This window comes from Lates calcarifer, linkage group LG14 (genome assembly GCF_001640805.2).
Source record: "Lates calcarifer isolate ASB-BC8 linkage group LG14, TLL_Latcal_v3, whole genome shotgun sequence".
NCBI lineage: Eukaryota > Metazoa > Chordata > Actinopteri > Centropomidae > Lates > Lates calcarifer.
This window is the reverse complement of record NC_066846.1, coordinates 12,374,234-12,397,833: the sequence shown is the minus strand read 5'-3', so window position 1 is coordinate 12,397,833 and position 23,600 is coordinate 12,374,234. Positions and strand designations below refer to the sequence as shown.

Sequence of the window (23,600 nt, the reverse complement as noted above, 5' to 3'; positions counted from 1 at the left end):
GGTGATGGTGATTGTCACTTCCCAAGAGTTTCAACAATCGTTTTAACAATGCAAGAGGTTATAACACACCCTCTGAGCAGCGCTACTTCTTCAGGGTAGTCTGGACGCTAAGGTGAGTTGCTATCGGAAAATGACGAGGTGGCAGGGGTGGGCTGGAGCCAGGTAATTAGCATGCTAACTTCAGTGGAAGAAAAGAGCAGAAAGAACTACAAGCAAAACATTGCCGTTGCTTTCCAGTTTGATGCAGAACTCGCAACTTTTCCTAAGTAAACAGCTGTTAATGCTAACGTTAGCTACGTAACGGTAGCAAAAACGTACATGTAGTATCTTTAAACAATGACAATGGTTAACAAAAACCGTCCCTTTTAAAGTGAGCCTTTCTGAAGAGCCACTTTTGGACAGGTGTCTGTTTGCATCTGTCTGTAATCATAATTACAATGAGAAGAAAACAAGATGTGATTGCTCACGGCTAGCTTGAAGCAATTTTGGTAATGCCATATGACAAAGCCATCCAAATATGCATTGGATGAGAAGCAGGATGGTTTATTAAGGGCTATTATTGGATATGAACAGGGTAATAATCAATTTAAAATGTACGGTATGTTTTGGAAAATGGTTTACAGGAATGCTATGTATAGAGTATTTCTGGCTGATGTGCTAACACATGCAACAACACTCCATTAAGGACATTTGCTGCGCTCTATTATGGGTAACACTCCCACGTTTGCATTCCCCACAGGGTATAAGTGAAAATAAATTGTGCTGGAGTTGAGTACAACAGTGCTCCTACAAACACCTGCACTAATACTAATACTGTGGATGCTACCTTATCTCTGCTGATGCATATACAATAGCTTACAACTGCTGCAAGGTCCAACAGCAGATTTATTTTCTCTGGAGATTGAGGTCACTTGGAGCAAATAGACATTTTTTTTCCCAATCTCTAATACAGACTGTTATGCAACAGGAGATCCCTGTTTGGTACAACTGTTATCCTGTTCAGAAAAAAAAGCTAGACAGACCAGATTGTTACCAATATGCTCAGAGACTGTGAGCCAGACGCTTGACTCAGGATTTCAATCTGCATTTATAAAAAACAATGCTGCTTTCAGCTGGTGGTATCAAACCTCCGATATGTTTTATTTGGCTGATATCAGCTTTTGTCTTCTAATATACGGCTGGCGCTTCCTCGAGCTAAATTAGCCCCTGCTGCAGAACATGTTCATTCCTCGATTAACACCAGTAAACAAGAGTGAGGGCTCACAGTAGGCCAAGTGTAAGGTGCATTGAGCTAGAAAATCACAAAAACATGCACATGATTCACACAGCCACCACAAGTCCTTGTCAGTTAAACATGAACAAATGTGTTTTAAGCTATCCGAATAAACATCTGATGCTGTTATTTGTCTCTGGAGAAAAGTCTCTCTTCTCTCACAGCTAACAAGTCGGTAGCAGATGACAAAGTGTGAAAGTTAAAGGTGCAAGGTGGAGTTCTTAGCCTCTTTGTTTTTGGGCCAGGTTTCCATAAGGCCATTGAGCTGGATCTGAAATACAACCATCTATCAAGACAAGATAGGTTGAGATTTTCTGTCAAAGTCTTGTGTTTCATTTTGTTAACATTTTGGCAAATTTGGGATCTTAGGAAGCTGGAAAAATAAAGATCTGTGGGTTTAAACAAAGTCAACCCAAACCCTGTTGTTGAGGAATAGTCCCACCAGTTGAAGGCCTACAGCTAATTCTACTCCTAGACTTAATTCTTAACCTTGAGTCAGCCTTTTAATAAGGCGAACCAGGGCAAAACATCCTTACTATAGAGGGGTTTATTATCTTTTCTTGGGCTGCCATTTGATCCTCATGTGTATACAAGTACAACAACACACATATATACTACAGACCCACAAATACACAAACAGGCAGAAACACACCCCTCTTTCCTCCTCCTCCCGCCCCACATTGTCGTGCTGAGGGAGGATTAGGCCAACCCAGTGTTTTGGTATTTAGTTCTGCTCTATTATGCTCTTTAATTTCATTTGCCTCCTGCAGTCTTACCCCATGGTCCCTTAATCAAATAATAATCAGTGTTGTTGGTTGGTGGTTAAACATTTAGCTCCCCTCAAAGCCAAAGAACAATGCAAATATAAGGGGAGAGCGCCGCAAGTCGCTCCAAGACACGATGGGGCCAAGTCTGTGGCGGCGTCTGTACCAGGTCATTTTTGTTTACTTGAGGGATTTTATTACAAAATGAGCTGTGGAACATTTGAATAAAAATAAGGTATAGTAATTTGTACCAAATGAATTATAAATATGTAACAATATTACAGTCAGTAATTGGTCTGCAAAATGAAAACACGCATCAAGTGGATCATGTAGAGATGCTGAAAGACAAAGTTCAGGGGGTGATTTTTAATTGTCCACAAATCAGTGAAGTCATGGCATGAACAGATAATTTGGGGGTTAGAACCATTGGAGACGTTGGGATAACAAGCCTTAACAAGGATCTGAAGCTCATTCTACAAAGAAACCTCAAGCCATTTACTGCAGTTGCTGGTAAAAACTGGAATGCAGAAATTACAAAAAAAGGTTTTTATTTTCAAGGATTTATTATAATGTTCTACACTTGGTTTAAAAGGGGGTCATTTTCTAGAGCTGAACAATGCAACAGAGCAGTATTTAATTCACTGTTTTGGATCATCACGGTGCAGCTTTGATGATGTTTGGGAACCAGATGAATATTTCTGTTTCTGTTGGATCAAGACGTTTTAAACAAATCAGAACATTAGTTTGGCTTCTGTGTGTGAACTTCAAAACTTAATCCTTCCTTTACAAGAAAATCACCAAAACTGAACTTGGTCTTTCACCAACTACAGTATGTCACATCACTTGGAAGTGCGCATAATCCCTGTGAGTGCCAGCAGCCTCTAAAATATACCCTTGGGTCTTCCCTGTGATCATCCCAGCAGCAACAATAACACATGATATCATCACTGTGAGATGCTCCTCTAGCTGCTGGTTGATGTCATCCCCGCAGGCACAGATGAGAAGCGTGGGAAACAACATCACACTTGGTGTAATTTGTTAAAAGCATTCTGCTGTGATGAGTAATATGACCAGGCTGCACGAGGAGACTGAGGCCAAATCTGTATCCACGCCCAAAGAAAACCGAATCTAAAGAATATTGTGTGTGTTGTGGAAGAGTCTAAATTTTTTTACAGTACAACGTTAAACTGAGACAAGGTGCTTTTAACAAGATACCAAACAAACTGGGCTACTGGTTAACACAACGGTAACACCTGTAAGGCTGTGTTCAGGCTGACACTATCCCTCTGAGAAAGCCCTGTAAAAGCTGCCTGTCAGCTAACAAAAGACTTGAATTTCTGAAATTCCCACTGACTTCTTTTTTTTATTACACTGAATTCTGTAACTTTAAAAGGAGCTGTATGCAAGTATTCCAGTTTAAAACATAAAAATTAAGTAAAATTATCAACAGGATGTGAAGAAATAACAGTTTTGACGTCATGTTAAAGACATCTGTGTACTGTGTTGCAGTATATCCACTGAAGTTAGCATGCTAAAAAGCTAGCCCTGGCCCGCCCTATCTCATAATGCCACTTCATACCACAAGAGGCAACAGTGAGTCACTGTAGCATCCGGTCTGTCCTTAGTCCAATATGAGAGAGTGAAGAAGTAGAGCTGCCTGAAGAACGTATTCTAACCTTTAGTCAATGATTCAACGACTGGAACAGTAAACACAACAATGGCCAAAGCTCTTGGCAGGCAACCATTATCACCACCTGCTCTGGGCAAGAAACTACGTTCGGCATCAGAGAACGAAGTAAAAGAAATAGAAACAAAACAAGAAATAACACTGCTGTTGCTTTCTACTGTTGGAGACAGCTCTTGGCGAGTAAAGGAATGAAGCTTGATGGTGAACTTACAGCCTTGCTAACGTTGCTATGTAGTGACAGCAAAAATTGACATATAGCACCTTTAATAAGACAGTTAAGATGAGCAAAGGCACCAAATTACCATATATTAGTATTAATATCCATTTTTTCCAAACATCCTGGTAATGTTTGCAATGTTAGAGTTACATTAATTGGCAAAAAACCATACTGATATCTAAAAAACATGGGATATACCAATATCAGTTCAGAAAAAAACACTTAGGTATTAATTAAGAGATTAACACTCAATGTCTCAGATAATCTGCTTCACTACGACTGCAGGGTGTTATTTTATCACATTCAATTGATACTGGCCTGGCAACAACCCAACTTTGATCAGAGGAGCAAAGAGAAAACAGAAATACAGAAAATTTCTCACATGAAAGAACCAAAAAACTCATTAATTCAAGAAGTCGTGACAATAAGTTTCAGGACCTCTAAACACAAATAAACTAAATGACCAACATAAACAAGGTGTACTGTGTATCTATTCTTTTCCTTACAAGACTTACGTTTCTCAACACTATGTATGTATATACCAAAGACCTTTCATAGGGCTGATATCCTGAATATTAATGTGCACTAATGTAAACACCCTCACTGCTAAGTCCTATGCTCTTGCTCCTTGGGCAGGGCTCATGTACTCTGATCTGCTATCCACGCTGCCAGAGCTGCTCAGCTCTCACACATTCCTCCAGACCAGAGAAAATCGGTTAATCCCTCGAGAGCAGATAACCTAATACTGGTGGACACACTGCGGTCAGACACCAGGGACAAGAAGTTCTCGACTGAACTCTGGAACTAAAGGAGATGAAGACTTCCAAAACACTAAGTATTCATTGTGGAAAACAGTGCCACCATCCAGTCTCTACACATTTTACAGTGTTTTTTTTTTTCATGTTATTTAGAATTTATCCTTAGTACATTTTGTTGGATTAAAACATCCTATGAGATATTTTTTCACAGGTTTCATTTTGTAAGAGCACATAAGTACTTCAGCGGTATGAACACTTTTAAAACTTTGCAACTAAATAATGAAACTGTCACAAGGAAAGCTGCAGGATAATTAGTGATTGTCAAACTTATGAAGGAGTGTGTGTGCGAGGGGTGTTGGTATCACAGACATAAATGCTGCTACAAGTCTGAGAGTAATTTTCTGTCTCAATGGAGGTTTCCATTGGGGGAAAAATGAGTTTAGTCAGGGATGAAGCTTAATCCCCAGCTGTGAAATTGGCCCCTAATCTCTTTGGGAGGTACTGAGACACACTGATGGGACACAAATCTACACTTAAATAACAAAATACCTTCAAGAACCGAAAAATGAAAGAATGGGGCGTCCTAGAGAACCAGCAGGCTAAAACGCTAGTTACGCACAAGTGACACAATAATTATGAGCTAAACATGTGACTTTTATCACAAGCTAACGCACCATAGTAAGTAAAATCACAGGAGTACTCAAGCAGGAGGACTGTGGTGGCATCTACAAAACCACATATTAAGTTCAATGTTACTGAAAACATACTGAAAACTGAAAAGACCATAGTTTCTGAGGAATTATATGCAGAGAAAAATCCAACAACTTGCTCTTGTGTCAACAAGCTCAGTCACACTGATGAAGCTAGCTAACCAAGTCATTAACTAACCGACCAGTGTTGACTTTAACACGTACCTGCTTGCTGCTATGCTAGCTCTGTTGAGTCGGGCAAGTTGTACATGTAAAAACAAAGTATGCACTTCAGAGTCACTGTTGTACAGTGTGTACAAGTCTGGGAATGCTTTCAGAGTGTACTACTCAAGTTTTTGCAGCTGCATAAAAAAAAATTGTGATGCAATTCTCCTGTTTTGCAGATACGTTGGCTAGTAGAACCCAATAAACCAGCCACAAGTGTAAACACAGTATCCAAGGCAGCTAAATTTTGTATCATCAAATACATATTTAAACCTTTAAACCTTTGTTCTGAATGCTTTCTCAGTATTCAATGTCAAAAACGTCCAAATTATTGTATTTATGAAAGAGAAAGCACTAAATTTATCATTTCTTGTCTTTCTTTGTTAGCTGCTAAAAATATGTATAACCCTTACTACATTTTGAACATCTACCAGAGAATGTACAGCATCACATGAAGCCATCTCATCCATCGTCTATATGCATTTGCACTGTATGTGAGGTCTTACTGTGGTTATCGCCTAAGAATCGACATGTTATCAGTTACTTGTTGATATATCTCTGCAGCTCTATCAGAATTTATTCTTCTCTGTGAATAAAAGTGATTCCGATCAGATGATTTTTCTCCAGCAGAAAGATTTTCGGCTCTGTCAGGAAAACCAGAAAGACCAAAAAGTTCCCCCAACACTTACAGAGACACAGAGATCTGACACTGTTTTCCACTGGGATTCCTGGTTTAGCTCCAAACAGCAGTCTTTTCATGCAAGTACATCGTGAAACACACACACACACACACACACACACAGAGTTCTAAGCAGTGTTGTACAACAATGCAAATGAAGCCAATGATAAGACATAAATTTTGCAGCAGTGTAAAAGACAAATCTTTGTGTGTTTGATGCGAAGAGTGAACATAGAAAGAGTGTGTGTACCATTGTGAGTTTGCAGTTTGCAGTCAGTCAAGCAATGTGGAGTGACACATTTATGTCTAAAAGGAAAATCTTCCCTGATACAGAGCAACACAGTCTGATAGACGTATAAGAGCTGATTTTGTGTTGGGCTGTGTGTGAAAGAGATCGTTATCACCTCAGAATACCTCTGGGTGTTATATTTCTATTTGTTTACATGCTCTTTCTTTCTCATACACACAACATCTATGCTCAGCGATAAAGCCTTCAAGGCTCCAAGTTCAACTTAATGTCTGCAAAATGTTGAGGACAGAGTTGTTAAGGCACTGACAGCAGGAGATCAGGTTAGCGCTCACCCTGTGGCATCCGACGCACAACACATTAACTGCTCAAAACAAAATGTTTCCAAAAAACAAGCCACTGAAAAACAGTCAGTATCAATTTCTTTATGAATAAATCTGTTTTTTCTGTTGTTGATTGATGTGACAAAGTTTCAACTTAGACCCCATTTATGAATGTTTTTACATTTGATGCTCAATGTTTTGTAGTTTGTTTGGACCCCAAGCTAAAACTAATCGTACCTAGACCCGAGCCTTATCCAGTCTTAGCCTGACATGGACCCAATTCCCAAAGGAAGCCCAATCCGATCCTGATCCTAGCCTAATTCCAGCTCAAGACCGAGCCCAATCCTAGTCCAATCTTAAACCAATCCTAGCCTGAGTCCTAGCCCAATCTTAGATCGGTCCTAGCCCGACCCCAGCCTGAACCTGATTCCTAGTACGACAAAAGCCCAATCGTAACCCAATCCTAGCCAAATCCTAACCTGATCCTAACCCACCTAATCTCAGTCTGACCCATGCCAACTCCAAGCCAGATTCAACAAAAGCCTGATCTGATCTCAAGTCCTAACCAAATCCCTGCCTGACCCAAACCCATTTCCTAGCCTGACCAGAGCCTGACCCAAACACAATCCGAGCCCTTTCAATGTGTGGGGAAAAAGTTCCCAAACCTGGCTTGATGAGGTTATTACACTCAGGTTGGTGGTTCGGTCAACAAACCAACAGTGGTTTCTTTTAATCGTCACTGCAATCTTTCTCCAAACTTAACCAAGAAGTTTTACTTGCTTAAGGTTAATCAAACCAGAACCACAGAGGTAGCAGATCATCTTCTGCAGTAAAGGTATTTCAAACTGAAGTTGACATATTCCGTCTATCATGTCTTTGCAGCTTAGAGGAAGAGTCAATAAACAAAATAAAAAATTTAGAGATTCGTGTCAGTGGCTAAAGAGAGACAGACAGGTAGGTAGATGGACAACAAGAGAGAGGGCTTGTAATGCTGACACATACCTCACCCACATCCCTCCCTCACCCACTTCACCCTCCCACATACCTGAGTGCAGTTCAGTTCGGCCGTCCTGCGGACAAATATAAACAAACAGGGGAAAAAAAGCAGCTGGATGGAGAGAAAGAAAAGGGACAGTAAATGTACCGTCTTTCCCTTCAGATAGCAAATGGAGGGAAAAGAGAGGAGAGGAGGACGAGTATTAGGGTGGGAGGGGAGTGATGGATTGACTGTGTGTGTGTGTCCCTCTCTTTTTCTTCTGCATGGCTAACTCAAGCCAGACTTTTTCTGCTCCCCGGAGGGATGAAGGGGGGGTGAAGGAGGAGGACTACTGCTCTGCCCCTCTCTCTCTCTTTTACTCTCACTGTCCTCATTTCACTCCTATGTCGCTCTATCGTCACTTCGCCTCCTCTACAAGCTCCCCCCGCTTTCTCTGGTTATCCTCACATCACTCCTCCCTGACATTATTAAATAACAGCTTCCGTCGTTTCATCTCTTCCATCTTTCTTCATCCATCTTCCGAAACTCGATATCTCTCAAAACAAATCACGTAATGTTTTACCAGCGTGACAGCAAAGAAACCCAAGTTATCCAGAGTAGTACAGAGCTTACTATTCCAGACACTGCAGAATCAAAAAAGCACAGTTTTCCCCCAATTTCTTGATTCTTATCTTCAGATATAATCCGTCACTCAAGTCTTGACTGAGGGTAGACTATAATTGGACGGGGTTTGAGGTGTAGCCTATATTTCAGCTAAGTCATAGCAAGAATTTCTGGCTCTATAAAGGCCTAATCTAACACAATCATCACAGCAATTACTCCATCAAGTACAATGTTGTCATTAATGACTGAAAAACTAAACCCAGTTTGAATTATCCTTTGAATAATATACATACTCCATCTCAACCTCTTAGCATTCAGGTGTTTTTGTTTATAAGGTCTGAACCAGTCAGTCTTATCATCAGAGTCTGAGTCATTGATTTTCCTCTCCTCCCAGCTTTCTTTCCTCTTCACTTTTCCCTCAGTCGCTCTCCTCTTCAGTTTTGCTCTCACTCACAAACAGAAGTCGTATACGTGCACATGCATTATAATCCTCAACAGACAAACACACACTGTACAACCACAAAGAGTCGGCCTTTCTGCTGAGAATAATGACTTCCCTCGTGTCTTTCCCTCTTTTCATCTTTCGCTGTCTTCCTCTCAGTCATCTTCCTGTCTCCCCTCTCTCTCCCCATCTTCAAAAATGTGTCTCTTTGTAAAAACCAAAACAGGCAACTAATCACACTTCTCCTTAATGTCAGTTTTTATTGTGGTTTTCATTGCACGTGTACTTTTTGAGAATTATTTGCAAGTTGACCTTTAAGTTAAATCACATCCGAGGTGAAACACATTCGATCTTCTCTGTCTGCTCATCAGCACATCTGAATATAAGAATACATATATTAAACCATGCTGACTCATACTTCATTTAAATAAAAATGCACTTCCTCACAACTGGAATATGATATTTAAATATCACATGTCCATATTGTGAATTTGTTTTACAAATAAAACACAAAACCATACACAAAAAAACCTGTATGTCCTAATCTACATTTCATTATCTATGAAAAAGCATAAAAACAAATTAATTTTACACGTGATTGCTTATATTTAACATTTCAACATTTTAAATATCATGTTTGTACTCTGAGTAAAGTTTCTTTTGCATTAATTTAAGCATATTTTACATCAGAAACTTGGCTTCTAAACTAGTAGATTATCAGCAAAGTAAAAATGGAAGTTGGGTCTCCTTCCACTTCTACTGCAAAATAATGACTTCTTGCATTTTTTTTCTTCACTTTTTTCTTTCCAATTTCCTCTTAGTCCTTCTGTCTCTGTCCTCTGGGTATTTCGGTCTTTCCTTTGCTGCGATGGCAAGTTCTCACAGTCTTCAAACGGGGTCAAATAATACCCCACCTGTTTTAATAAGATGTCCTTATTAAAAATATTGTGGCTCTCTGTCTTTCTCCTGTCGCAGGAGTCATTTCCGGACAATATTGTGAGCGGATTAAGGAGGACAGAGGGAGGGGGAGTAGTGAAGTAGTGGAGAGGAAGAGGAGAGAAGTGAGGAGGAAGAGGAGGAAGGGACTTTTAGCAATAAATAAAGTGCCTCGCTCCAAACTCTCAGTTATTCGACCTGCCCTGCACATAAACAGAAACACTGCTGCTTTACATGCATGCACACACACATAAAGCAAACACATCCACAGCTTCCTCCTCAATAGTTTGACAATAAAAATGTAAATGAGAAGAAGGAGGCTGATTAATGAAACATCACTGAGACACAGGGCATGAAAGTTTGCAAATAAATCGATATATGGGCGGTTCTGGTGCAATTTTTCACCCTCAAAATTATGAAAAACGGCTATTTTACATGCAATCCGCTGCTGTATTTGTGATGCAACCGCAGTTGCCGGCGTCTACCCGTTCGGTGACTCCTCTCGGTGTGACAAAGACAAGCCCTGCCCTCTCTTTCTCCTCCAGACACAAGAGTCCTGAGAAAATAAGATCTGACACGTTTAAATAGAAACAGATGAGAGTTAGAAAGGGGGAGGCGGATGGATGGAAGGGAAAAGACGGGAGGAGATAGAGACGGTAACAGGCCGTTATAGCGGCCTCTGTCTATACGTTTGGTTCAGATGTGACCAGAGGCGAGGAACAACACGGAGATGGAGGAGAGGGAGGCTGTTTGTTTTCTTCTCATCAGAGGGAGGCAGAAACCGACGGGGTGTGGAGATGGGAGACGGCGGAAGACAGAAAATCGTTCAAATTAATGCAGCTTCTGCCTAAAAACAGACTTTGCATTTGACAAATGTGGATTCTGAAAATGGTATTTGAACATGAGAGAAGAGGGGGGACATGCTCCGCTTTAACAATTTATTGCTGTTATTTCACTCAGGGAATCTGGTGCAAAGCAGCTCATTCACCATTTTCCCTACATTATTTACTACCAGAGGCATTTTCTGAGCCATTATCGTTGTCAGACGACATTGTTTGCTGTAAAATTGTTGGGCTTAGCATCTTCTTGCAACAGTAAAACAACAAAAAAGGCCTGCACCGGAGCACACTGTTGCAGACAGTGCATTTTTTTTAAACTTCTAACCTTTTCACAACCTTATAATAAAGTCCCTGTATTCCACTTAGACATTCCTCCCCCACCACAAGACACCTGAAAGTGTGATTTATTTTAAGTCTTGGCGAGTGTTTGTTGTTAGAAAAAGTTGTGCAATTTAAAAGGACAAATCCAGATATTTTGGTTTTCCCTTAAGGCTCATTTATCCTTGTTTTAAGTATAAAAATAGACTTGTACACTGTAGCAGTCACTGCTCACATACTTTACACTGGCATGGGTACTACCAACATATCCACTAGGGGGCAGCTCAGAGTCAAAAGTTTCTGGCAGTGACAAACATGGCAACAATGGAGGACGTTGTAATAATGTACCACTTCTAAAAGAGGCAAAAGTTTTCTTTGTCGTGTCCTAAAAGTTTATGACACTTAAACATTTACTTCAATGCTTGAAGCCTAAATCCAATCTCTAGAAGTAAAAAGCTAATGTTAGGCTATAAACCAACTCCACCACGGTCACATGACGTCAACGTCTCCTCCACTAAGCTTCCAACTGGTCATTTCATTTAGCTCTGAGCTCTTCTACAAAAGCCTTTCTTCTTAGAAAGTTAGTGAGAGTTTGAAAGAGCGTGAGTAGAAACACAACGAGGCTGTAAAGGTGGACTGGTGAGTAGATGGGTTTTCATGTTAACGTCCCCGACAACCTCTGTAGTCTCATTTAGACACTCGTTAGCAACCGCCTTTTTTAAGACACGTAAAAGCTTCAAACATCAGGAGTGGGGGATTTACTGACCCATTTTATGTCGGAGAATAAAACCTGAAAATGTCTTGAGCTCGTGTTAAAACCACAGACTTCTGGGATGAGAGAACAGGAAGTGCTAACATGCTAACTTACTTCCTGGTTTCAGGACTCATTCCTGCTCCACCCTCTCTCCGGATGAAATTGACAAAAGACTCCAGGTTAGGTAAAGAGAGGTGAAACATGAACTTGGGAAAAGAGCAAAATGAGGGTTTGGGGGAATAATACATCTCTGTTTCCCCTTCCTCTGGATGGATTAACGCTGGTCTCACACACACACACACACACACACACACACACACACACAGTTACCGATGATCCCAGCTGATAAGTGTAATTCAGTAATGTCAGTGTAACGTACCAGTCCTCAGGTCTGAGCCACTGCATCCAATTAAAGTACTATCTTACCACCATTAACTTCTCTTTACTCTGCACTGATATGGTCGAGCTACATTCTTCTTCCTGCTTTTTTTTTTTATTCTAGCTCAGCCAAGGTTTGTCCCACTGCAGGAGGAATAAACTACAAGCTAGCTACAGCGACTTTTCATCCCCCTCTCATTTTCTGATGTATTGTTTAGTTACTTCTCCTCCTCCTTCTCCCTCTTTCTTCAGTATCTTCCTTTTCCCATCTCTCTGATTTCTTATTCCCTTCCAGCTTCCCTCTTTCGTGCCACAGTAAAATTCATCACTCTGGGTTTTTCATAACTCCACTTCATATCTTTTTATTTCATTCTATTTTGTTTTTATTTCACTTTGTGGTCTCCTCTCCTGCTGGGAGCCTCTCATGCTCTAATTCTCCCTCTCTTCCTCTTTCTCTCTCTCTAAGCCACAGCCCACTCCCTCCTTCATTATCATCCCCTTCTCCTTATAAACACTTTTGCTGCCTGGAGGACACACACATATTCGGTAAGGAAACTGCATATAAACACAAGCACGCAGCCCAGAAAACCATCACTGACTCACAACCCACATTACTTTAAGGCACATGCTCTGACGTTCACACAACACAACACACACTCCTGACTGTGTGAGTGTGTTGTGGTCCTCCAAAGCTCCATCCCACAGCAGATAATGAAGCCAGAGCAGCCGGAGTGTAATCCCTAAAAAGGAGTGGAAAGAAGGACAGGACCGGCTCCTCTCTGTCGGGGGGCATCCTCTCTTTCTGTTTGTATCTATTTATCACATTTTTGTCTTCTCAGATGCTCTGCTTTCTGTCTTTCGTATCGTCCCGACGTCGCTCCTGCAGCTTGTTTTTGAACTGAGCTGAAAAGAGAAACCTGAAGACAAACTGAGCAAAGAAAGAAAACATGTAACCCCAAACCTCCGAATCTGGGCCATGTTTTTACTTCAGCTGCTGTTGAAGTTTCTTGGATTTCTCAGAGCTTTTCAGAAACTATTTGTGTAGATATTTTTTTTTCTACAACTGGATTCATAAAACCTGCTGTGAAAGTGCCAGTTTGAGTCTCCACCAAGCGAGAGAGGAAATTGAACCTCTCACCCTCATGCTGCATTCAACAAAGCAATCATCTAGCCATTTCCTACAGAGCTGAGAGACGGAGGCAAGGAAACTCAGCCAGAGTGTGTTGGACACAGCTGCCTATCAGTGACTCATTGATTTTAAAGTTTGAAACTGAATCAGTGATTGAAAGGCTGCTCAGGTGGAACAGGTGGAAACCAACAGGTTAGAGCGCTCTCACCTCGTCCAATTATAGTAATCTGCAGGGAGATGAAACATTTCTTTAAGCTTTTTTTCCGACTGAAAATTTCCATTTTAAAGTCGTCATAGTTTGGACTATCAGTATAAATCCATAATTACAGACTTTAAGTTTGACCTTTCAAGACTTCAAGACATCTTACTTTCAGCACAGAATCTCGAGACTGTAATTATTTTTCATGTAATCGCTTTTGTAATTTAAAATCAGCAGGAGCCACAGTTACTCAGCCACAACCAGGATTTCATACTGGGAACTGATATCTTGATGTTTCTTAAGTATTCAGTCCAATTTCTAAAGAAAAATACCTGTTTGACTGCAATAAATGATTTCTCTGGCCACTAGAGGGCAGTGCAAAAAAGTTCCAACACATATAGACAAACAACCATTCACATTTACAGTCAATTTAGACCTAACTTGCATGTGTTTGGATGGTGGGAGGAAGTTGGGTTTGAATCCAGAACCTTCCTGCTTTTACACCTCTCCCCTCCAGATTTAAGGACTGAACCAGCTCTACCACTGCCTCTATGTGTAATCCAACAAAAATACCTTCTCCAATCTGGCCATCCACAGTTCTCCTTATTAAAAATGAAATCTGGGAAAAGATGATAATTCCCAGGAGGTAATAATGTTAAAATGGCCAGAAAACCTTCAGCTGCAGCCACAGCAAAGGCAACCACTGTGAGTCAAAAGGAGGGAATTTAACCCACAACCCTTCTCCGCTGGAGAACCACAAACTCAGAGTGCAGCCTTCTTTCTGTCTCCGACCGAAACATTTAGATTCTGCAGAGCAAACCTAACAAGATTTCAAAATCTATATCACACACTGAGATGAGAGCTGTCTTCAAAGTGCATGACAGGGAGGGAGGGGGAACAAAGAGTGGAGGAGGAGAAGAGGATGATTAGAGTGATGACGTCAAGTAAAGCGAATAAACTGCAGCATCTTCTCTCTCACACACAAACTCCACTCAGGAGAATGTGGCACATTTCACTTTAACTGAGCTGCACTGCCTCCTAGTGGCCACAACAGGAACTGAAACCTTACTTGGCTCAAAACATTGATAAAAACCTAGATATTTGACATTGTAGTATTTCTAGATTGCATCATATGAGCTGACAGATGAACTAAAATGAATGTAATGGCACAGAAAAACTGTGATAATGAAGGTAATCTGCAAAACTTCTGAAATATCGTTGATTTGATCAAGTTTGTTGGGTGATAAAAGTGTGTTAAAATGAAAAATATGCTAAATTATTTCAAACAAATAGAAAATAAAGGGATTAATTAACTATTTTGAGGCCGAAAAGGATGTAGAAACTATAATTTGAAATAATACATATGAGAATAAAACTATTACAGGCCATTCAAAGCTTTGATTTTTGTCGAAAATTAACTTTGAAACACAACTTTTCCTCATAAAAAATAACTTGATTTGAACAAGCATACTTCTCTGAGCAGGGAGCAGACTCAATGTGCTGCTTTGTCAAGTAAAAAAATAGACTGTGAATGTGTATATCACAAAAATACTCTGTTAAACCTACTGAAAATGAAAGTTCAGTTCAGAGCTGAGATGTTCAGCTCGCTGCAGAGGATTCATGTGAGAATACATTCTCAGAGTTTGATGGATGAAAAGTGTTTTCAGCACAATGTGAAACCAAAGAGAATACTGTAGATGAAGACAAGACTGTGCAGCCAAAACACTGTGACTTTAACTGTGTTATAGTGATACTTCAAGTGATTATCACGACAGATTTGCACATTTTATAAGCACCTGTGTCATTTCTCTTCATATTCTAGGTTGCTAGGTTGAAAAAAGAAACAACGATTTGAGGGTAAGGACAATTTAAAAGCTGCTAAATGATCAAAAGTGACAATCACTATATAAAAAGTCTGCAAAAATGGAACAAATTTCCTTGAACTTTGAGCTAAAATACGTTAATTTACTCTAAGAGGTGGAGCCATATTTATGTCTTGTTTACTTGTAATTACCTGATTATATTATTAGGCTTTGACAAATGTTGAGGAAAGGTTGTACCTTGAGTTTTTTGTCTGCATTTGTGCGATCTGTTGTTTTTGGTTTGCTTTTTCCTTTGACCATCTTTATAGCCCCGTTTCCTTCAGCATTTAAGAGCTTTAACGTGAAGTCTGTGTGAAATATCTTTGTTATTTTCACCTCATGTTAAGTCTACAGTGTGGTCTGTCGGCAGTGTTGCGCTTTCTCACTGAACCGAATTCATCCGTCGACAAATATTATTTGAGGAAAACCGAAACCAAGAGATGCACGAGTTTGGATGAGGGTCAAGCTGAGTATAAAAGCTCATTTCCTGGATTTAAAACACTATTTCCTGACCTGATCTCAGCGCAGCCTCCACTGAAATCCACACTAACACACACACACAGTGCAGTATTGTTAAGTCACTTCGTCTTCCTGACTTCACGCCAACACAATCTGCCTGCAGATTAATGACCTGAGCTAAAAATACTTTAAAAGATATACACTTTCTAACAATGAAAACATTTGAAATCCCTCACTTTAAGGACGTTAATCATCTAAGGAGAAAATGTAGAAGTTCTTTCAGGCGAGAGAACACTTTGGTGGTGATTAATTTAACTAGATTGACTTTAATTAAACTTGTTTTCTTATTGAGGTGATTACTAATGTTCTGACAATTAATTCTGAATCAGACGTCTGTTAATTAAAGCATCTGTCAGACAATAAAAACAACTCAAACTCAACAACAGAGAGACACAAAAAAACAGTACATCAATGCACCACCTGTGCGCAGAAGTGTTAGTCCACCTTCATGTGAGCTGGCTGACTCTGAATCAGCCGATTCCTGACCCCTGATTTTACAGGATGAGAAGAGGAAGTCACGAGTGGAATGATTGGTATTTCTTGTTTGAAAGTCTCAGAGCTGAAAGACCAAAAACAGACCCAAAAGAAATGACAAAAAGAGTTTGCATCGTTTCAGAATGAGAGCTTAAAGAAACAGAGAGATAATGAATAATTAAAAAGGAGGTGAAGAGAAGAAGGTGGAGGGGGGGAGAATATGAGAGAGAGGAAAGAGTGAGGCAGAAAAAGAAATAAAAATAGAACGGAGAGCTACATCACTTTGGTTTTATTTTTTCAGGTGCAGCGCCAACTTTCTAGGAAGAGTTGTAGAGTAAAATCCCCCCCTGAGGCTCCATGGTTTCCCGCCACGTCCTGATAAAAAAAACGTGTTGTCAGGCAAACGAAGCAGAGCTCAGCCAGTCACAGTGCTGCGTTTTAGCCGTTAGCTGGCAACTGCTCTGCAACAGAACTCAGTCCAAAGACGTTTAAAAAAAACTGAATCACTAGAGACTGAAACCAACTTCAAAACTGATCAGAATTAACCACAAACGCACAGAGAGACTCTTTACTGTACGACATTATAATCTGAATCACACACATGCGGCTGTAAGAGTAGAGAGGTGGATACACTGAGAGTTATGCCTTAATATTGTCTCAATGTTAAAACATATATACATTTTCTCACAAGCCAGTTTCCTAGAAATGAAGTTCATATTCTTTTAATACTTCCAATACTGGCATCCAGAAACATCGCTATCAATACCAGACTCCATTGAAAAAAGCAGAGATTTTACTGAGCAGATCACAGCAGCTGCTGGAATACCACTGCCTCAATCAGTTAGTTTGTGTTGTGTTATAGTGTCGTACTTTTACTTAAGTAAAGGATCTGAATACTTCCACCACTGAACGTCGCACAATAACACAAACTAACTAACAGATGGAGGCAGCGGTATTCCAGCAGCTCCTGTGTTCTGCTCAGTAAAATTACTGTTTTTGTCAATGGAGTCTGGTATTGATATATAGTGATGTTTCTGGAGGGGTAAACATATTGGCTTTGATGGAAGATCTGATGATTTTGGTGCAAAGACAAAATCTCTGAGTTGAAAACATTTCTATGTTTTTTAATATTTAACAAAACAACCTTCTTTTCCAAAACTTTAGCTCCGACTTCTTCCCTCGCGACCTCAGTGCAGTGTGAGGATGTCACACTTCTGGTGAGAGTGAGTGGGGGTGTTATTTCTAGATATATTTGACCTGACTCAGTGTTGAAAATCTCGTGGCCCAATTTCTGACGCTATCGACTCCTCAAACATAAAGACGGCCTCTCTCTCTCGGCTCGCGCTGCAGCTGGACGAAACGAGGGATGACAGAGGAGAGATGCACTTTAAATCATTTGCATGTGAAACAGACTGGCACTTAGATCAAAAACTAGAGCTGGAAGGATGTATAAACACACACACACACACACACACACAGTCTCGTCAGTGTGTGTAGCGACAGCAGCAGCCCTGTGCGAGCAGAGAAGCATGTGAGGCTGATTACAGAATATTTACTGCTGAGTCTGTCTAGACAGAAAGAGAAAGAGATAGAGAGAGAGAGAGGTGTGTGATGGAGACAGAGGAGACAAAATGGATGGAAATGAGGAGGGAGGAAGGATTTCAGACAAAAAGAAGGGAAGGAAGAACATTTCAACCTTTAACTGTGTTGTAGTCGTATTTTGAGCGATTATCACAATAGATTTGTACATTTTATAAGCACCTGTGTCATTTCTTGTTATATTTTAAGTTGGATGCAATGAATTTAAGGGTAAGGACAATTTAAAAGCTGCTAATAATCAAAGACAGAAAGAAATTGCGCAACAATGACCCTGGACCTGGAGTTTTTCTACACAATAACATAATTAGTTTCCGTATTTATGTCTTGTTTACTTCTAATTATCTGATTGTTTTATACAGTGTATATAAAGAGCACGAGCAGGAGATCAAGAAAGAAAAACCTGACAACTGACAACATTTTTATTAAAGAATAAGATCCTTTTTGTTTAACCAGAAACATCTCTATAAATCAATACCAGACTCCATTGACAAAAACAGTGATTTATCCGAGCAGAACCAGGAGCTGCAAAAAAACCGGTGGCTCCATTGGTTAGTTTCTTTGTTTTACTGTGTGTTACCTTTACTTAAGTAAAGGATATGAATACTTCTTCCACTGCTGAAAGTTACGCAATAACACAAACAAACTTATCGATCAAGGCTGATGGTATTCCAACAGCTCCAACTTTCTGCTCCGTAAAATTCATGTTCTTGTCAGTGGAGTCTGGTAGTGATATATAGTGATGTGAAAGGTCAGTCTCTGTAGGAATCTTATACATAATGTTGTCAAAGAAAGATCCTTTTGTTTGTGCTATACATCACTACCAGACTCCATTGACAAAAACATGAATTTTACTGAGCAGAGCACCGGCGTTTCCAATCTAACGCTGTCTCAATCTGTTAGTTTGTTTGTTTCATCTGTGCACCTTAATAATTCTCTTCTCTTCCCTAACAGCAAATGTAAACTGATGACCCTGTCTCCTAGAGATTAACTTGCACAAATATGTTTTGAAAGAAATGCACTGTACTGCTGTTCTATTAATATAATGAAGACATGTTGTCAATCAACATATTTTCCAAGCTACTAAGGACAAGGACACTTTTTAGGTCATGTTTCTGCATTTTATAGTCTTTGATTAAGGTCGTGACTTAACGAATAAACTCTCAAACTTTCCTTTGAGGCATCTGAATGAACATTTACAGATAAACAAAACACAAGTGGATAAACAGTTTTGAACGTTAAACCTTGAATGACCTTCCTTCACTGTGAGTAGAGTCTGTGCCAGGATTGCTGGAGAGAAAACTGCACTGTCAGACAGAGCACATAAACAACAGACAAGTGTATCATTGTCAGCCAGCCTCGTATCCGACACACACACACACACACACACAGGAGGTAACTTCCAGATGGGCAGCATTCCCCAAACCTGCCCCCAAAGCCACAACACACACACACTGTCATTACACAGTGACACACTCACGTCAGAAAAATCTGTTTTAACTTCTAAAGTATGAAGTGAATGTTACGTAACACACACACATAAACAGTAACCACGTGGCGCGCACACACACATATTTCACACAGGAACACCCAGTTGAAATCTACACCAGGGGCCCGAGGACACACACACACACACACCACACACACACACAAGCTAATTGAGAGGCTGATGAATGATGCGTTCCATAACAGAGAGCATCGTACTACAGTAACAATCTCCTTTTTTTCCCTCATTCGATTCATCTCTTCCTCCCTCTTTTTTAATCTTCTTCCTTCTTTCTCTTTATCATCTCTCACTTCTTCTCTCTTCCCTGTTTCTGTCTCATTTCCTTGTTATTTATGCTCCAGCTTTCTTTCCATCCATCTTTTGTTTCTTTTTCACTCAAATTATTTCAAAGTCACTCTTTGACTTCTTTCCTTTCCCTTTTTCCTCATTACTCATTTTTATGATTTTAACCACAGTCAGTAAGCTGTACGGCTGTGCATATATTGCCAAAGCATTAATTACGCTAAAGGATATTTCGATGTTGTGGGAAATGTGCTTTTTCCCTGTCTCGCTCTTTTCTGCATCTGCGAGTATGCGATGGGCTGAATGACGTCAATTTATTCATCAGAGACTCCGTGCAGACGTCCATGAAAAACAAGTACAATTCATGTCTGCAGCTGTCCATGTGTGCGTCCTTAAGGGGCTTTAGATAAAAAGATTCATGTCTGTGCTTTGAGTAAGGAGGAACAATTTTAGCTTAGCTTAGCATAAAGACTGGAAGCAGTGATCAACAGCCTGGCTCTGTCCAAAGTTCACTAAATAGCACACTAAATCACATTTGCTTAATCCATACAAACACATAAATGTATAAACAACAGGTGGTGATTTCAGTGAGAGTCATGTCCCAGGCTAGCTGTTTCCCTTTGTTTCCAGTGTTTATGCTAAGCTAAGCTAATCACCTCCAGCACTTCCTACACAGACATGAGAGTGTAGAGTATCATTCTCATTTGCAGTGTCAAGTGTCAAATGAATTCTTTAAATGAAATCAGTTGTTAAATAAATGAAAATAAATCTAAATAAAACTTTTTCCAGTAATGGAAGATGTTTTTTGTCTGGTTCACAGTCCTTGCATCCATATTTCCACTTGTATCTTCTCTTTTTATCTCAGTTCATCTCTCATCTTCTCTTTGTTTTTTCACACCTCTCCTCCCTCTTTCTCTCTTTCTCTGTTCCACTAATTCATTGTTTCTCTGTCTTTCATCTTTTCTCTGTTTGCCCTCTCAGTCTCTCTCTGTCTGTCGATCACCAAACCGGTGTCTGTCATCGCTTGACAATCTGCAGAGAAAGACAAGGAGGGAGGGAAGACTGAAGGGTGAAACAAGACACAGCCGGAGAAAAAAAGGCTGGAAAAGACGGGGAAGCTGTGACAGAGGAGGACAAGCACAAGGAGAGTGACAGTTTGACGAACAAGACAAATCTGACAGCTGAAAAGAGAAAGACACACTGCTCCCTTAAAAAAAAGAAAAAAAATCTCTGCCTGAGGAACAGAAGAGGAAATTTAACTCTCAATCTTGTACAAACCAATCTGTTCTGACGCAAACACACAAATTCTTTCATTTAGATACACTTCCTGTCCTAGAAATGCCTCTGTAAACAACCGCAGTATCTAGAATGAAGGATAAGATCTCTCATATTGTAAGATGCTCCTCAGGAAACAAAGTCTGAATCTAGTTTGACCTATCAATATTTAAGTTATATAGTTATGTCAAGTAAATTAAAATATACTGTAGATTATATACCAGAAAGGATGTAATATAATTTGATATAATGTGATATGGGACGATACAGATCTTTACGATTTTACACAATATGACTTGTTACGAGACAGATTTAACGTGATACAATAAAATTTGATATAATTCAACATCATGCGATAAGATTCTTTATGATTCAATACAGACTAAACATTTCGTTATGGTACAATATAATCTGATACAATATGATTTGTTACAATGAGACACGATACTTTGATACAATAATATTCAAAATCATAAGACTCAATGATTTAAATGATACAAACCTGTTACAACACGACTTGATTCAGTAACATGATGCAATTTTATGTAGTTATTGTATGATGCAGTAAAATGAAATATATGATTCAATACAGTTAACGAAAATACAATAAGATTCAATAAGATATGACACAATGCGATATGATTCATTATAATACATAACGACGATTCACACGAGTAAGATATGTCACTTGTGATGATACGATTTGCTACAATTTATTACAATACGATACATTAAGATTCGTAACAATAAGATACGTAACTATGTGACTTGCGATGATACGATTTGTTATGATGTTACAGTACAATAAAGTAAGATTCGTAAAAATGTCTGTGTGGCTTGTGATGATAAGATTTGCGACAGTGCAGTACAATACGATTCTTAAAACACGATGCGATATGTGATACATTATTTAAAGAGTTTTTTCAACAATGTGACAATTTATGATTACGGTCACAAGTTCTGGCAAAACCACGTCCTGTGTATCCAAAATATCAACTGTTCATGAACATGTCATTATGACACTTTTCAGTAGGAACTACAGAGGTGACGATATCTTGTAATTTATCCATATTTCTCTCCATATTTTTACAAAGATCATCTCAAACATTACAATAAAATATTAGCAATCCAGTGGGTTCATATAGAGTTTAATTAGCCAAGTACTAGAAGAAAGTGTGTTAAGTCAAGACTGCAGATAAAAAACCATGTCCCCGTCCTATAAAATCTAGATCTAATTCTCCACAGACACTAATGAAAATAGAGAGAATAAAACTACAAACGACTCTGCAGAGAACAAAACAGTGCAACCTTTTAATAAAGTTATTTCCTCTGAGTAAGGGAGACAAATGCATTCGAGTGCAGCTGCCTGGGGTGAATGGGAGGCCGGTCGAAAACGATCTGAAATTAACTAAATCTGCTGAATCACATAAAACACAGCTGAGGGAAACACTTTAATTAACAGAAAAGTGTTTCTCCCTGTGCTGAACAACAGACTGAAGATCAGACCGTCGCTATCTGGGCCAGCGACTGCCTGTAGGCCCGAGACTGTCATCGAGGTGTCATTAAGCAAGGCATTTCAAGTTATATCTAACCCTGTATTTGTCTTTTGCAAATCAAATCGTAAATTTGTACACAGCAGAGGGTGGAGACTGTCCTGATGTTAGATTTGTACACTGTTCTAACAGTGAGCAAGTTTCACCAAGGAAACAAGCCACTCTTGCATATCCACTGTCCTCCCATATTCTCAATATAAACAGCTGGAAGTGCGTCACGGTCAGCCGCTTTAACTGTCAGAATCAGGCCCTGCACGTTCAAGAGTAATGCTGAACTGTAGATCAGTTTAAAAAGACTTAGAAGTCACTGAAAACCAGCGTTCATCTCTGATATCCAGCCAGGAAACTTAAAAAATATCAAGAATTCTGAATGGAGTTTGGTGTATTTGGTAGAGCGACATCACTTCCTGCATATTACCCACGATCCAACCAGTCAAGAGACTGATGAACGTTGTTTTTCGTAGATGGAAACCACTTAAACTGCTCAGACACGAGCCAAATTAATTAGTTACCACTCGTGCCTGCAGAGGGCGCTGTTGCACAGAAAAATTACAGTTTGTTGCTTTAAGAATGTAGCTTCTTCTCGTGACTTTAATCTTTAATTTTAATTCTGATTTAGGGACCAATTACTAGACATGAATCACACTGACACTAATAGAAATTAATTATCAAATCTAAACCATGGACGTTCTGCTGGGATGAAGGGCTGTTAATTCATTAACCCTGCCCTCACTCATTTTGCTGCTCACCAGCTAAAATAAAAACAACACAGTGAAAGAGCTGCTAATTCTTCTAATCAAACAATTAATTAAATGACTCAGAAAAGAAATTAGTACAATGAAAATGCCTGTCAGACCTCATCTGCAGTGCAACAAGACTCTTTTCATGTCAGTGTTGTTTGTGGTAAATCCCATCTCATATTTCCCTTTCGTCCCCCATCTGCTGTGTGGTTTACATTTTTATGGCTGTCAAAACCAACTTAGTGGATAAGTCACACCCAAATTAGCACTAATTGGGAGTTGTGTACAACTGCGTGAGTGTGTTTGAGTGTAAAGTCCCAGGAGGTGCAGCTTTT

General features: G+C 39.6%; 1 protein-coding gene across 3 annotated transcripts in view; it reads right to left on the bottom strand.

Moving 5' to 3' along the window:
- nhsl2 (NHS-like 2) overlaps positions 1–23,600 on the bottom strand; it is a 131,182-nt gene that overhangs the window by 85,061 nt on the left and 22,521 nt on the right. The window lies entirely within an intron of this gene.